Here is a 13,505-nt window from a genome sequence, read left to right as displayed (position 1 = left end):
CCTAGAGAATGATCTATAGTTGCCACTTTTGAGCAGTTTAATTACATTTGCAAGTGTTTGAAACCTCTGCCAAGTCACTACTGTAGACAGAAGCCATCAATAGTGACATATAACCTTAAAGCACATCTAGTAACTTAGTAAAAAAAAAGAAAAAAGTACTAAAACTGATGTACAAATACTGCATACAATCTGTATGAAAAATCATGGGGCACCACATAACTCACTGGTACAATTCACTGCATTAGAATGCATGCCTAGGAATGCACACATTTCATAGGGAAGCATTTACAGTTTTCTTGGAAATAAAATGCAGTTCTAGGAAGTAGCAACCACCATCACCAAAGAGTCAGTGGATAAATTTGCTATCCTCACACAGTGCTAGATCCCCAACAAAATCCCTACTTAATTCAGGAGACAAACACTGAACTACTCGCAATCAGCTGCTGAATTGCTGCACTCCATATCAAGGCCTTTTAAAGCAAACAAACAAAAAAAAAAATCTGTAAGGCATACTGTAAACCAATCTACAAAGAGTTTAATCATCCATGTACAGGATGATTGTGCAAAGTAAACTAGAAAAAATGCACTGCCTGCCCCAAGCTTGCTGTCACTATTTTTGAGTTAAAATAAAAAAAAAAAAAAAGAAGACTTATTGACACTGAATTTAAATGTCAACACTACACCCCAGGGTAAAGCAGCTGGGCAGAACTGTACCACTGAACCAATTTGAAAATACTTTTGGAGGAAGCAGAGATGGTCTGTGTCTCTCCATCAGAACAAAAAATTCAAGTCTCAGGAATAACATGTATCTACAAAATATTTTTTTAAAAAAGGCCAAATTCCTTAGTCCCAAATTATAAACTGTTCAACAAAAACAAAAAAAAAAAGTGGAAATTTCTTCTTCTCTGTAACTTGTTTTGGAAAGAAAGTGTGATGGGATTTTAGCACAGAGCAAAAGAAACTTGGCTTCTAGGTTTCTGAGATTTTTACTAAACTTCCATTCAACAGTGGTTTTACTCTAATGACTACCATAAAACAATACATTCACACATAGATTTGAAACCCAGAGAAAGTCAGATAAAGTTTGGTTTTAGGATTAGACTATGAGTAACCTGGCAAGTAGTTTTTAACATTCAAAGTTTTGGTAACAGTTTTAGTTAGATTTCATTCATAACTAGACTTCCATTTCGGAGACAACACCCCCTTATTCTGTCTAGTTTTATGTTCTTTTTATGTGCTAATACGTAGTTACAAAATTTCCTATAACTACCTACGACAGTCCATTCATAATGAAAGTTAATTGATGATGTAGCTTCACTGAAGTTGTGTTTGCTATTGGAATTCACAGAAAGTCTTTACAATGAGCATAAACCAAGACCTCTCCCAAATCACTTGCACCCAGCCCACAATATTTACTGTTCAAAGTAAGATATAAAACATTTCCACTTTTCATCATTCACTACTAGGCTTAATTATTCCATTATCTCAAGCATTGTTCTGTGACATTTCCTTGCTTGTTCTAAATTCAAAAACACAGAAGGCTTTCTGAAACTACATTTCCTTGACATAGCACACCTGAGAAATAACATTTCATACAGAACAAACCTAAAAATTTAACTCCTATTCTAAAAATCTAAACCTCATTGATACACTATTGCACTTATTCATCTGTAGCTGACAAAGTCTTACATATTTCATTACACAAGAGTTTACGTTCTTTTCAGCTCCTAGGTTATGTCCAATTTTTGACAGTAAATGCTAACATTACAGACTAACGACAGAGCAGAACATAAAGTGGAATGCGCCCAAGTGATGGAAGAAAGATGAAGATTTTCTTTCAACAAAAGAATGAACACTAGTTGTCCCTTCCCCATCCTACTTCTCCCCCCGCAATAATTTTAGCTATTGATCAACAATAGACTCTATATTAACTTATGTAACTCCATTAAATGAAAAAACAAAACCCACACACATCTAGGTCACACGCTTTTATGTGAGGCACTGGAAAGCAACACAAAGAAACATGATCTGACTATTCTAGACATTCTGACATCCGACAGCAGGATTAGAAAACAGGTCTTACTTAAAAATGTTTATTTTTCCGAAAAAAATCTAGAGCTGCACGTAATCAAGGACTACAGCAGTTCATCAAAAACTGTCAGACAATTTCAGAATAATTAGCTACCCAATGCATAGCATGTTGAAATAAATACTTTTTTCATGCAAAAGCTTAAACCTACATATTTAATGTAGAATATAAAACCTTATGCTTATGACAGAACACTCCATAAGAATCCAATGTACCATCCTTAATGCACTGCTCACTGTTTAAGTCAGAACTAGAAACAATCAATCTGATGGTACCACTGTAACCAGTCTGTCCTCAAAGCCTCAGCTGAACAGGTTTCCTCCTCTTCAGACACCTTCCTACTGTAAACTACAAACAAATCATCCTTCCTAAGGAGAGCTTAAAACTACTAAGCTCCAAAATGACCAGCATATGCTTAAGTTGAACCTTGTCCTTCCTACATATCTTGCTAAGTTTTGTCACATGTAGTTCAATGTGAAGTCAAAACAAGGCAAAAATCTTACATGAATCAGAATCTAAACAAAGAACAATTCAAAATTACCATTAGATAGGAGTATAGGAAGCTATCAGAGGTGAGATGTGAACATAAACCTTACTTTAACTGCTTGCCAACTAATTTTTTACACGCCTATACCTGTGAACCTTAACACTTCACAAACATGCAAACCTGGACAGAAATATTCACAGCTAACCTGAACCTGACACCAGATGTAAATTGGAGGTGCCTATGCTCTTGGAGAGAGGAGACAGGTTTTAGTATAAATAAGCGTTATTGATTTATTTTAACACAAGCAGTGAAGAATTAACAGAAAAGTGCTAAAATGATGTTACTGGCACAATCTAACCTTTGGCAATGTAGTTTTCTTTTTAATTACACACTACTCACAATGTTAAACTACTTTTTACTTAACATGAAACTATTTAAAGCCATACAATTTAAAATTAGTAAGTTACATCCATTCAACAACTAGAATTCCATTTTACAGCTGACATTAATACATACTCTTGCAAAGAAGTAAAATTAAACTTAACAAACATACATGAAGTTGTGCTCTACAAGACCATGTTATAGGGACCCAACAGAACTAGGAACACTGAAGTGGGAAGAAATAAGTATTTATTAAGCAAACATACTGACACTATTGGACTAAACTAATAGTAAAAGAAAAACACATTTGTGAAGGTCAGATGATCCACATTCACTGCAGGAACAGAATATCCAAGACAAATAACTTGAACTTTAGATTTTGAAGAGCACTTTGTTGCTCTTTACTAGAAGAAATATTTCAAGACCCTAAGTGGCCATAAGTATCTTAAAGTAACAGTCATGATATACTCTTAAACAGAAACTGGTAGCTTATCTAAGTTTCTGGTGTATGTTGCACACATTGCTCTAGAACTAACAACCTAGAGAACAAGCTGGAAATGCTCTCCCCACCTCTGCTACCTGAAAAAGTTCTGGAAGCTGGGGAGCGAGGACGTAAGCACTGGATAAGAATGGTTCATCCATCCACCTGTCTACTAAAAAAAAGCAGGAGGAGGGAGGATCAAATGAAAAAAAAATAAAAAACCAAACAAAAAAACCCCAAGAAAATAGTTTGAAGCCCATGTAGTCCAGTCCTTTTTTCCCTTCCTCTACACATTCTTTTCTAGTCCAGCAGTTTTTAGGAATGGAGCACTCTCTGGAGTTGCAGGACTGCCTGAATGGCATGCATTACTCAGTTTCTCTAAATACAGGCCTAACAATGTTGTTATAATACTACTAAATAAATACCACAAAGGTCAACTTTAGAGAACAATTTATTTGATGATATAGCATTTCATATTAGCTTGTTCAATACTTAAGAATTGAAATGTCTTAACCAAATGCCTTTAAATAACCAAGATTAACACAATGGTATCCTTCCCAGTAAAACTGCAAGTGCAGACCAAGTTCTCTCAGGAACTGAATACTGTTGCCTAAAACTTGCACAGTAAATGAAGAAAGAGACAGGTATCAGAGAGATAAGAAAGCAGGCATTCACATTCACACAGAGCATCCAAACATTTGCCAGTTAAATGCTTCCATGAACGTTAAAGTAGGAGCCAATTATTTAAGAATTTAAGACCACCTCCAGTCTAGCTGCACAAATACTATATAGACCGATACAAACCATCCAGTTTACTTTAGCATAAATGTTTGTACACCCCAGAGAATTAACACTAAATCTACCACTGCTCCAGTCCTTTTACATTTACAGCAGTACAAATTAATGAGTAACACGGACACCGCATTCTCAGTTTCAAGGCATGAAAGTCTGTCAGTCAATTTTAAGAGAATGAAACACAAGGCACCTGCCATGACCTAGAAGAGATTCACAACAATTTAATTCTGCAATCCTAAAATGTTTCTAAGCCAGGTACAGCAAGTCATAAGTTAAAATGGATTTTTGTAACTATTATAATATATAACTTTTTTGTGATATTATCAGCCAAACAACAAACAAGCCACAAGTCATTGTCTCAAAAACCTTGTGACCTAAAGTTTCATGAGACATGAAGAAAAATATTTAAGTCACTTGGCTTTCCTTATTAGGAAAAAAAAGGTATTGCCTTTGTTAATATTAGCTTTAGTTCTGCAGTAAGCCAAGTATAGGAGATGGCACAATACTACTTTTATTGCCAGTTTAATTCAATTTGTATATCATTTAAATAAGAGCCGTAGATTGCATCTAACTGCTTCACCAAAGAAACCCACCAAGTGCAGAAAAAAATATTTACTAAATAAAATCAAATATAATCATAAAAGTCTACAATATCTGACACTGGACTCACACAACAGAGTTCAAGGCACGTCACCAGTGTTCACCAGGGTTCTTTGCGTATCTCTACGTATGGGGATCAGACAAGTGAACTAGAGTTGGAAGACATACAGTAATGTACATTTCACACATCTCTATAAGAAAGATCCAAAGGTAACATGCATTCCTGTCAACTTTGGTAGATAAGAACATAGTTCATCTGTATAAGCAGAGAGACAACAGGATACTTTAATACCTACAAAGAAAAGTCAGAGGTGCAATCATTTTCTCTTGTAGTGGCATTAACACATGTAACATACAATTATACTCAAAACTTTCCTAAATCAAAGTGAATACGATATGAAACACAAGTAAAGGCATAGCTGGGAAGACTGATCTGAACAGCGACAGTAGCAATAAAAAGAGGAGTATGATGCAGAAATATGAGATGCAAATCTTTGAATTCAAAGACAATTAACTTTAGGTTGATGAGGAAAACTGGCAGTCATACAGACTACTGAAAAACCATAAGAGCTGTACTTTGAACAGATTATAGAGATAGGAATATCAAGAGGACAGTTAGGAGGTACTTGCAGTATTCCAGATGACCAATACAGTCCTAAATTTCATTTGTAAAGACAGAAAAAGAAAACATGGTCTTGAAAACATTTCGTCAAGGAAGGAGGAGGATATGAGTAAAATATGACCGGGGATTGAAGGAGAAGAGGAAAAAAAAAAAAAAGAGGGCTAGTCCCAAACAGCGGCCCTGCATGGAGAGGATTATAGCACTTTCAGAAGCATTACAAATGGCGAGCAAACAGGTTAAGTTTGAGAGAGATGATTATAAGCTCCAAGACAATCAAAATTTATATGATTATAAGAAACTGCAAGGAAATGCAGGGCTGAATGAAGGTAGATAGAATCATGAGACTCTAGAAAGAAATGCAGTAACATAAGTAGAGGAGATAGCACGCAAGGCTTCTATGAACTGCTGTACACCTTGGGATTAGTGGGAACAGAGTATAAAACAGGGAAGATGCTTACAGCAACCATCACAGACGCCAAAGAGGGACAAGGCACTGACAGCCAACCAAGTTTCCCTCCATCATAACTCCTCTTATTCCCACTAATAACAAGAAGCTTTGCTATATGCTGTATAAAAAGCACAACTACGCTTTGAAATGTAAATAAACATTTGGATTCTATTATTGTACCACCTGATAGATTCATAGTAGCAACAACTATTTTCAATTACAATTATTGTGGTGATTTAAAAGCAAGAGCATATTTTATTTAAACTGAAACTAGTAACCTAATTATACACTTCAGTCAATGTTTGAAATACTGAGAAATACAGACAGCTACAAAGAAAAGTATTACAGCCCCTGCTTCTAATGGTTGGCTGAAAAGGTGAAACTTGTTCAGTAACATCATGGGGAAAAAAGAAGTCCCCCTCTGTTCCAGTAAGATTTTTTTTTTTTTTAAAGAAACATAACTGTGTTTAAAGGTGTAATTCAAGGAGATTTCTTTAAATAAAAAAAAAAACAACAACAACAAACAAAACAAACAAAACCAACATAAATACAACGAAGTTTCTCTAAGACGTTGGAATCATCTTAACTTTCTTCCCTGAAGAAGTAGCCCTCCCTGCGTTTGCTTGGTATCTTAATTTGCCTTTGGTTTCAGAACTCTAGGCTTGCCAAGAAGTATTCCTTTCAAAACCTCAGGAATTCCATTACCAGTTTTAAGCTAAATTAAAGGAAAATAGAAGCATTCAACGCATGGCGAAAGTATGCACAAAGTGTTTGTTGATACTCAAATAGACTGAAAAATTTAGACATGTCTGAAGGAGAATTGCTGCACAGTCAGGTCTGGTTTACTCCATTGTGCAACTAAGCAAAAAGCTACTGCTGTCGTTTCAGAAAAGCTCAGTGTAAGATACAGCGCTACCAAGATGGAACACAGCTATTACTGGAGTGTTCATTTCTCACTGGGAGTTTACATATAAACCAGAGTCTGCATTTCTGAAAAATAATTTTAAAAAAAAAAAAAAAAAAGAGTTTCTCCTTTAAAGCTACCACTTCAACATCTCCATTTGGGAAAAAGATGTCACACTGCCTTAAGGCATAGCAGAAGCAGTCCACTCTTCACCCTACCAAGTGTTTTAGTCATAACATGAAGACATTATATCTCAGAAATACATCAATACTGTGCTGAACAACAGGTTTCCAATGTTCACGTAACAAACCAACAGCATTACTGCAATCACTTTTACTGACTAAATTACAGTAAGAATGCAATGTCCCCACCTGCATATTGTGCCAGCTGTCACACTAACGTACAAGAAAAAAAAATCCCTGTCCAAACGCACCTAAGAAAATTTGCCTGAAAGACAAATGCTTCATTTGTGTCAAAGTGAGTAACCCCAGCAGATAAGAACTGCTATGCACTTTAACTTCCTTGGCAGCAGCCACAGGAAAACAGTGGAAATACCAACACATCAGTTTAACCTGCAGCTCCAGCACAGACAGACAAATCAAAGTTATGTCTCTTCCATTAGAAACAGGGGAATCCAGGTACTGCCAAAGGTGATTAAGTCCACCTTATCCTTGAAAAGGCAGAAAATTAAAAGCAACTTTTCACCACTGAGTCAGCACACAGTAGCAGATCAGTGGTTTACAGTAACCATCACCCCTGTACAAATGGCAGCAGCAGCATCTCGACCCGGCCAGGACCAAAACCACTATGAAGAAGAGCCAAGGGGAAGAAGTTCAATCTTCAAACTAAAAACATGGTGCCCCAGTCTCTCCTGAGTTTGGAGTACAGTCCAGGAAAACCATCACTATTTCAGATATGCCCACTGTCCCATAGCTCTCAGCTTTTATTACATGCATAGACAATTCATACAGTATTTCTGAATCACATTTTCCTCAACAGAAAAGTAAACAACGTAGAAACCAGAAAAGGATGAATGGCAAGCAGTACCTGAATATCTCTGCTATAACATACAGGAAGGGAAAGAAAAAGGATAAGCTAAAACCTACATCTGGGATCTTTTTTCAAAAATCCCTGTTCAAAAACATACCAACAGAGAGGTGCTTCTACTAACAGCCAGTAAGCAACCTGAACCTCTACATCACAAAAATAGTTCTGGGGGAATAAGTGGAATATCTAGTAATTGTGGCTGATCCTGGAAGCTGAAGTAGATACAGGTGGCCATCCAGCACAGCCTGCTATGAGAGCAACAACACGCACCACAACCATTTTACACTTGGAATAATTCAGAGGAACACGTTGTCTAACACAGACGTCAGCACTACTCTGTCCACTGAGATTCAAGGAAAAAGGGCAGGAATTATCCTGGACCACCTAAGAAGTCAGTGACAGATTAAATACAGCTTGTGTCACAAGAAACTTCCCACCTTACTATGCCACATATGGATGTGAAAGCATTTTAGAAGAACAAATAAGATATGAAATTAAAAGTACTCTAAGAGAAGAGAAGGGAACAGTCAATAATCGCGTCATTTCCACTAATTAGCAAAGAATGCATATAGTCACTCCCAAATATTCCGTAATAATGAAGTTTTACTGTATCAACATCAGAAATAAGTTTAGTTCTTTTTAGTAAAGCCAAGGGATAATTATTTCTGTTGTCATGTCAAGCTTGAAAGAAAGACTGAAATTCTGGAGGAAGGCTCTAGGAAGACAGGCTTCCAGAAAGAGTGAACTAAATTGGTTGCCAAGATTGTTAAAGGAAGTTTTGAAGAGTACATTATGATTGGACAATACATAACATAAATGCATATTTATATGCGTACGTACTTATTTGGGAAAAAAACACACACCAATTTATCTCCAGTTCAAGTTCAAAAAGAACATTCACATTTAACACTGATTACACAGAAGGCCCAACAAGAAAAGATGATGCTTCAGAGTGGAGAACTCTAATCTGTTACATCAGGACTGCTGTTCTACAACTTAAACAAAACTAAAATATCATCTGCATACACTGCATGAAACTACAGGTCTGAATGGCAGTTTTCAGCCAACAGCTCCAAAATAGTTTTGGTAAGAAACATCGTTACTCAGCAGCAGACAGAAATAAAACACATTACATTTGTTTCACAACACATTACTGAAAAGCTGCAGATAGGTCCTCTCTTCCAGCAGCATCTACTGCCCACAGCTACTCATCACCACCCAGCAATGACAGGTTACCACCCACTCAGACTTGCAACAGAGTGTATCCTGTAAGAGCACACCAGTCTGCTTCAGAAAAAAATAACCAAGGTAACTAACCACTGAGGGTAGATTAATACTGTCTATCTAACTGCTGATCATGCCTAAAGTACGAATCACTGCATACACGTTCTTTGACGGAAAGGATCAGTAAGCATGGTAGTCTGTGGCAGAGCAGTAGAGACAAACGACTGGGGACAGGGTATCTACAAACTTCACAGATGTTTATAATTAACAATAATAATCAATGCCTACCCATATCCTGAAACATAAGGACAACTTCTGTGATAGCCTGAAAGCCTTAAATTATTTTGAAAACCACTCACCGTTAAATAGTTACTTAATAAGAGTCACACACTGTCTCCAAGGAACCTGTCTGAAGCTATAATACATATCTTAGGTCAGCCTCATAATTTTCACTGTTTCACAGAATCACACAGAATCACAGAATAACCAGGTTGGAAGAGAGGGGTTTTTTTAAATTTACTTATTACTGCAAAATACTTAGCAGTTTTCTTAGTGGACACTCCAATAACTATCTTTTCCGATTTTAGTCTTTTAAATTTAGAAACTCAACGTACATGCTGAACAAATTCACTGTTTCAAGAACTTGACGGAGGAACAGCAGCATATTATTCCCATTAAACAATGCTAAAGGAAACAATAGGTATTAAATAAAAATATTTTTTTAAAAGGTTATTATACAAAAGGCCAGATTCTTTCCTCAAACTCCCTTCAAAGTACATAATGAAATCAGAGACACACTGTTAAAAGGTCTTAGATGCAAAATATGCCCATGAACCATAACTGAACAATGTATGCAAACCCTCAATCCTGTATGAGCTTAACCTCACTGAATTATCGAATAAACTTTAAGTGGGCATAATGTGTCACTGTCACCAAAAGAAACAGACACACCCTGCTCCCCTTACTGCTTGCTTCCACCCCCATCTTTGCGCCAGCACAAATGTTTGTGCAGCAAACTGATCCAGCTCAAACCTAACCTTCTCCTCCCTTCCCCTCCCCCAAGTTCATTCAAACCTCAGCCCAGTTCACCACATAACCATACAAGTATTTGCCCGCACAAAGGAGGAAGCAGCAGAGCGAGGTGGAAACAAACAGGACCATGTTTTTCAATGGTGGAGCTGGTCCATGCCAGCTGTACACCTAGGCAAAGCTGTAGGTTGCAGGCTGGAGTCTCATCACGTCGGCCTCACGCATTCAGGCCCATGCACTGCCATTCTTCTCTTCCTTCCCTTAGATCCTACCTTTTCGGCCAACAGCCACTCAAAGGTACACAACTGCAGGGTGAGTTGGTTCAGGGTGCTGAGTCAATTAAAAACTAACTCTTCAAAAAAAAAAAAAAAAAGCTGCTACTTTCCAGCTACTTCAGCTTCTTGAACTGGCTCCCAATGCAACTCTTATTGACACAAGGAAGAAAGAACAGCAAGGAGCCTGGTAAGGCAGAAGGTCCAATTTTCATTAGTTTGTGATGCTGTGGGAAAGCACAGGTACACCACCACATTTTAAATTTAAACTTGCCAGAGCAGCTGAACATGATTAATTCATTTGTTCCTAAGATTAAACCTTGTCCCAGCTTTTTCCAGAAACCTAGGCAGCCATAGCCTCCTCATGCACAAGCAGCAGGGAGTCCAGTTCACTACATTAACCAATTTCACTCTTCATGTTCAGTAAAATTAAGACAGCATATTAGGTACCCTAACTTAATAATACTTTAACCAGACATTCTTTTAAATGTCACTGATTAAATCACCTCAGGTATTTCCATAGGAAGAACATAAACGTAACAAAGCCAATAGTCATGTTAAGTATTATCTTCACTGCAGTTTAGTATTTACAAGGAATTTAAACAATGGTTCAAAATATGTTTTGCTTAAACTACAAGATTCAATGGTCACAAAACAGAGCAAAACTCATTTCAATGAGTTCAGAATCAGACCCCTAGTAAACGTGGATATGAGCTACTTTGAAAATATTTTTTGTAAAGTATCATAAGTAGGAGTACAAACAGACCTTCAGCAATAATCTCACTAACTTCCAAACAATAGGACTTATTAATGGATCATTAGATTTAGCAGGGAGGCATTTTGATGGCAAGTAAATATATCTGTTTATGTTCACCCAGTTAACAAAGAAGAGAAACGTATCAATTGAAAAGACAAAATATATCAACATCAGAGCTCTTGAACTGTAAAACTCAAGTACAGAATCAGATATCTGCAGTGTATCTGCAAACCAGTCTTCCCAAGGGCCATGCGTCATATTTTGCCAGTCTCTGAAACTCTCCTTTCTTACAAGGATCAATCCTTCCACAAACTACCACCCACCCATTACAAAAATTTAAGAGAACCTCTCTTCTTCTTAGCAGAAATTTCTCATATGACAAAAGAGTGTTCCAAACTACTCTACCTGTAAGAGTTATACAGGAATGAGAACAGTTTATTTTGACAGCAACTCACTACCAACCTTTAAGACGAGACACTGAACTGGAAAGCAAGCAAAAGCCTGGAAAGCCCTTTAACCTGATATACACACAACTGCTAGTGCACTGTTTCAACAAGCATTTTCAAAGCATTCTTGACAAAGAGGCAAATAAACTCTGGGAATCTCAGTCAAGCTATAACATTCTTAATCACTTGATTTAGAATGGAGTTAACAGGTTGTGGACTTGAAATTGTGATGCTGGTTTAATTTTAAGCAGGCATACATAAACAGGTGTGCTCTTCAAGTGCATTTGCTGAGGAAAACAGGCAACCAATTTCCTTTGGCAGTTCTGCCAACTTCAACAAGACAAGAAGATAATTACTCGATCTGAACCTGTGTGTCTTAATATCAAATCACTTTTAACACAGCAATACACCTAAGAAAAATTAGATTGTCATCACCTAAGTATAGCACTTTAAGTAAAACAGCTAAAAAAAAAAATCAAAGTCTATTTAAAAATCACAAATAAGATGCTTCTTCAAATATTAATATCAAACCACTGCTGGCAACTTTTTCAACACTTACTACAAGAGACCCTGATTTCTACGGCATGTACACATTGCAGTAACAGTGTGATTTACAACTCACAGTCCAACAACACCCCTAGTGATTTCCAATACTAATTATCACTTCTTATGCATAAATGCTAAACAAGACGCAGTGACCACAAAGATGAGAAAACATGACTTAATTTTCCAGAACATCAATTTTAGATGGAGAACAGAGTCAAACGAGTACTGAGACATCTTTTGACCTCTGTGACTCTTCAGGTCTATCCTTGCTACATTCGCACATGGGGACGCATCGGAGGAAGGGGAGTTTAATAAGAGAAGAGCAAGGACACCAGGTACCCCTGTGAAAAGCTCTAGGAACCCCTTCCCCTCAGGAGGCTCTGCCCACCGGCCCTAACCCACTGACCGGCAGAGTTCTCCATCAGCCTCGGGGCTCGCCCCTCGGAAGCCCCGGGGCTTGCTCGGCGACGCGAGGTGCACGACACAAGCAGCGGAGCCAGGGGAAGGTGACAGGTCCCACGCGACGGGACGGAGCCACAAGGCACCGAACAGGCGGGCGGGCCGCCGGGACCCGCACCCCGGCAAACCAAACCCAGGACGGCTTTTAGCGGCTCCTCCTCGGCTTCCGAGCTCGCGCTCGGCTCCTCCCGCCCCGCCCCGCGGCCGGGGAGGGGTCCCGTCCCAGTCCGGCTCCCACGGGCGGAGAGAGAGCGGGGCCGCTCCCGCCCACGGGCGAGCCGGGCCCGGCCCCGGGAGCCGCCGCTCCCGACGCAGCCGGCCGGGCGCCCCCGCGCGCAGGGGCCGAAAGTAAGAGAGCAAGAGCACCAGCACCCACCTCCGCCAGGAGCCCCGCGCCGAGCCGGCCGGGCCGCCTGCGCCGGGCGAGAGGGCGGCCCCGCGGTCCCGGCTGCGCCTCCCGACAGCGGCCGCCACAGGGCCGCGCGCTGGGCCGGGCTCCGCCCGCGACAACTTCCGGGGCGCGGCGCGAACCACTTCCGGGGGCAGCGGCCGGAGAGGCGGGGGCTGCTCGATGGGCGGGGCTTTAAGGGAGGGGGCGGGGCTTATGGGAGGAGGGAGAGGGAGGGGGAGAGGGAGGGGGAGAGGGAGGGGGAGAGGGAGGGGGAGAGGGAGGGGGAGAGGGAGGGGGAGAGGGAGGGGGAGAGGGAGGGGGAGAGGGAGGGGGAGAGGGAGGGGGAGAGGGAGGGGGGTGTGGCCATGGCCCCCGGTGACTGTTCTCTTGTCACTGCTGGTGTCTGCAAAGTGGGGACCCCTGGGGAACAGGAGGACGGGCTCTGCGCTGTGTTTCTGCAGTTTCCTCTCACGTGTTGTCCCAAGACTCATGGCAACAAACTTGTCAAGAGTTTGAACAGGAGGAGC

At 39.7% G+C, this 13,505-nt stretch overlaps 1 protein-coding gene across 2 annotated transcripts in view; it reads right to left on the bottom strand.

Annotated features, from left to right (window-relative positions):
• Positions 1 to 13,092, bottom strand: part of FRS2 (fibroblast growth factor receptor substrate 2) — a 52,296-nt gene extending 39,204 nt beyond the window's left edge. For both annotated transcript variants that reach the window (XM_069857236.1, XM_069857245.1), the window contains exon 1: positions 12,964 to 13,092. The gene's annotated coding sequence lies outside the window, so the exon portion shown is untranslated. The remainder of the gene's footprint in view (positions 1 to 12,963) is intronic.
• Positions 13,093 to 13,505: the final 413 nt, after the last annotated feature.

This window comes from Phaenicophaeus curvirostris, chromosome 1 (genome assembly GCF_032191515.1).
Source record: "Phaenicophaeus curvirostris isolate KB17595 chromosome 1, BPBGC_Pcur_1.0, whole genome shotgun sequence".
NCBI lineage: Eukaryota > Metazoa > Chordata > Aves > Cuculiformes > Cuculidae > Phaenicophaeus > Phaenicophaeus curvirostris.
The sequence above is the reverse complement of the archived record's forward strand: the minus strand, read 5'-3'. Positions and strand labels throughout refer to the sequence as shown.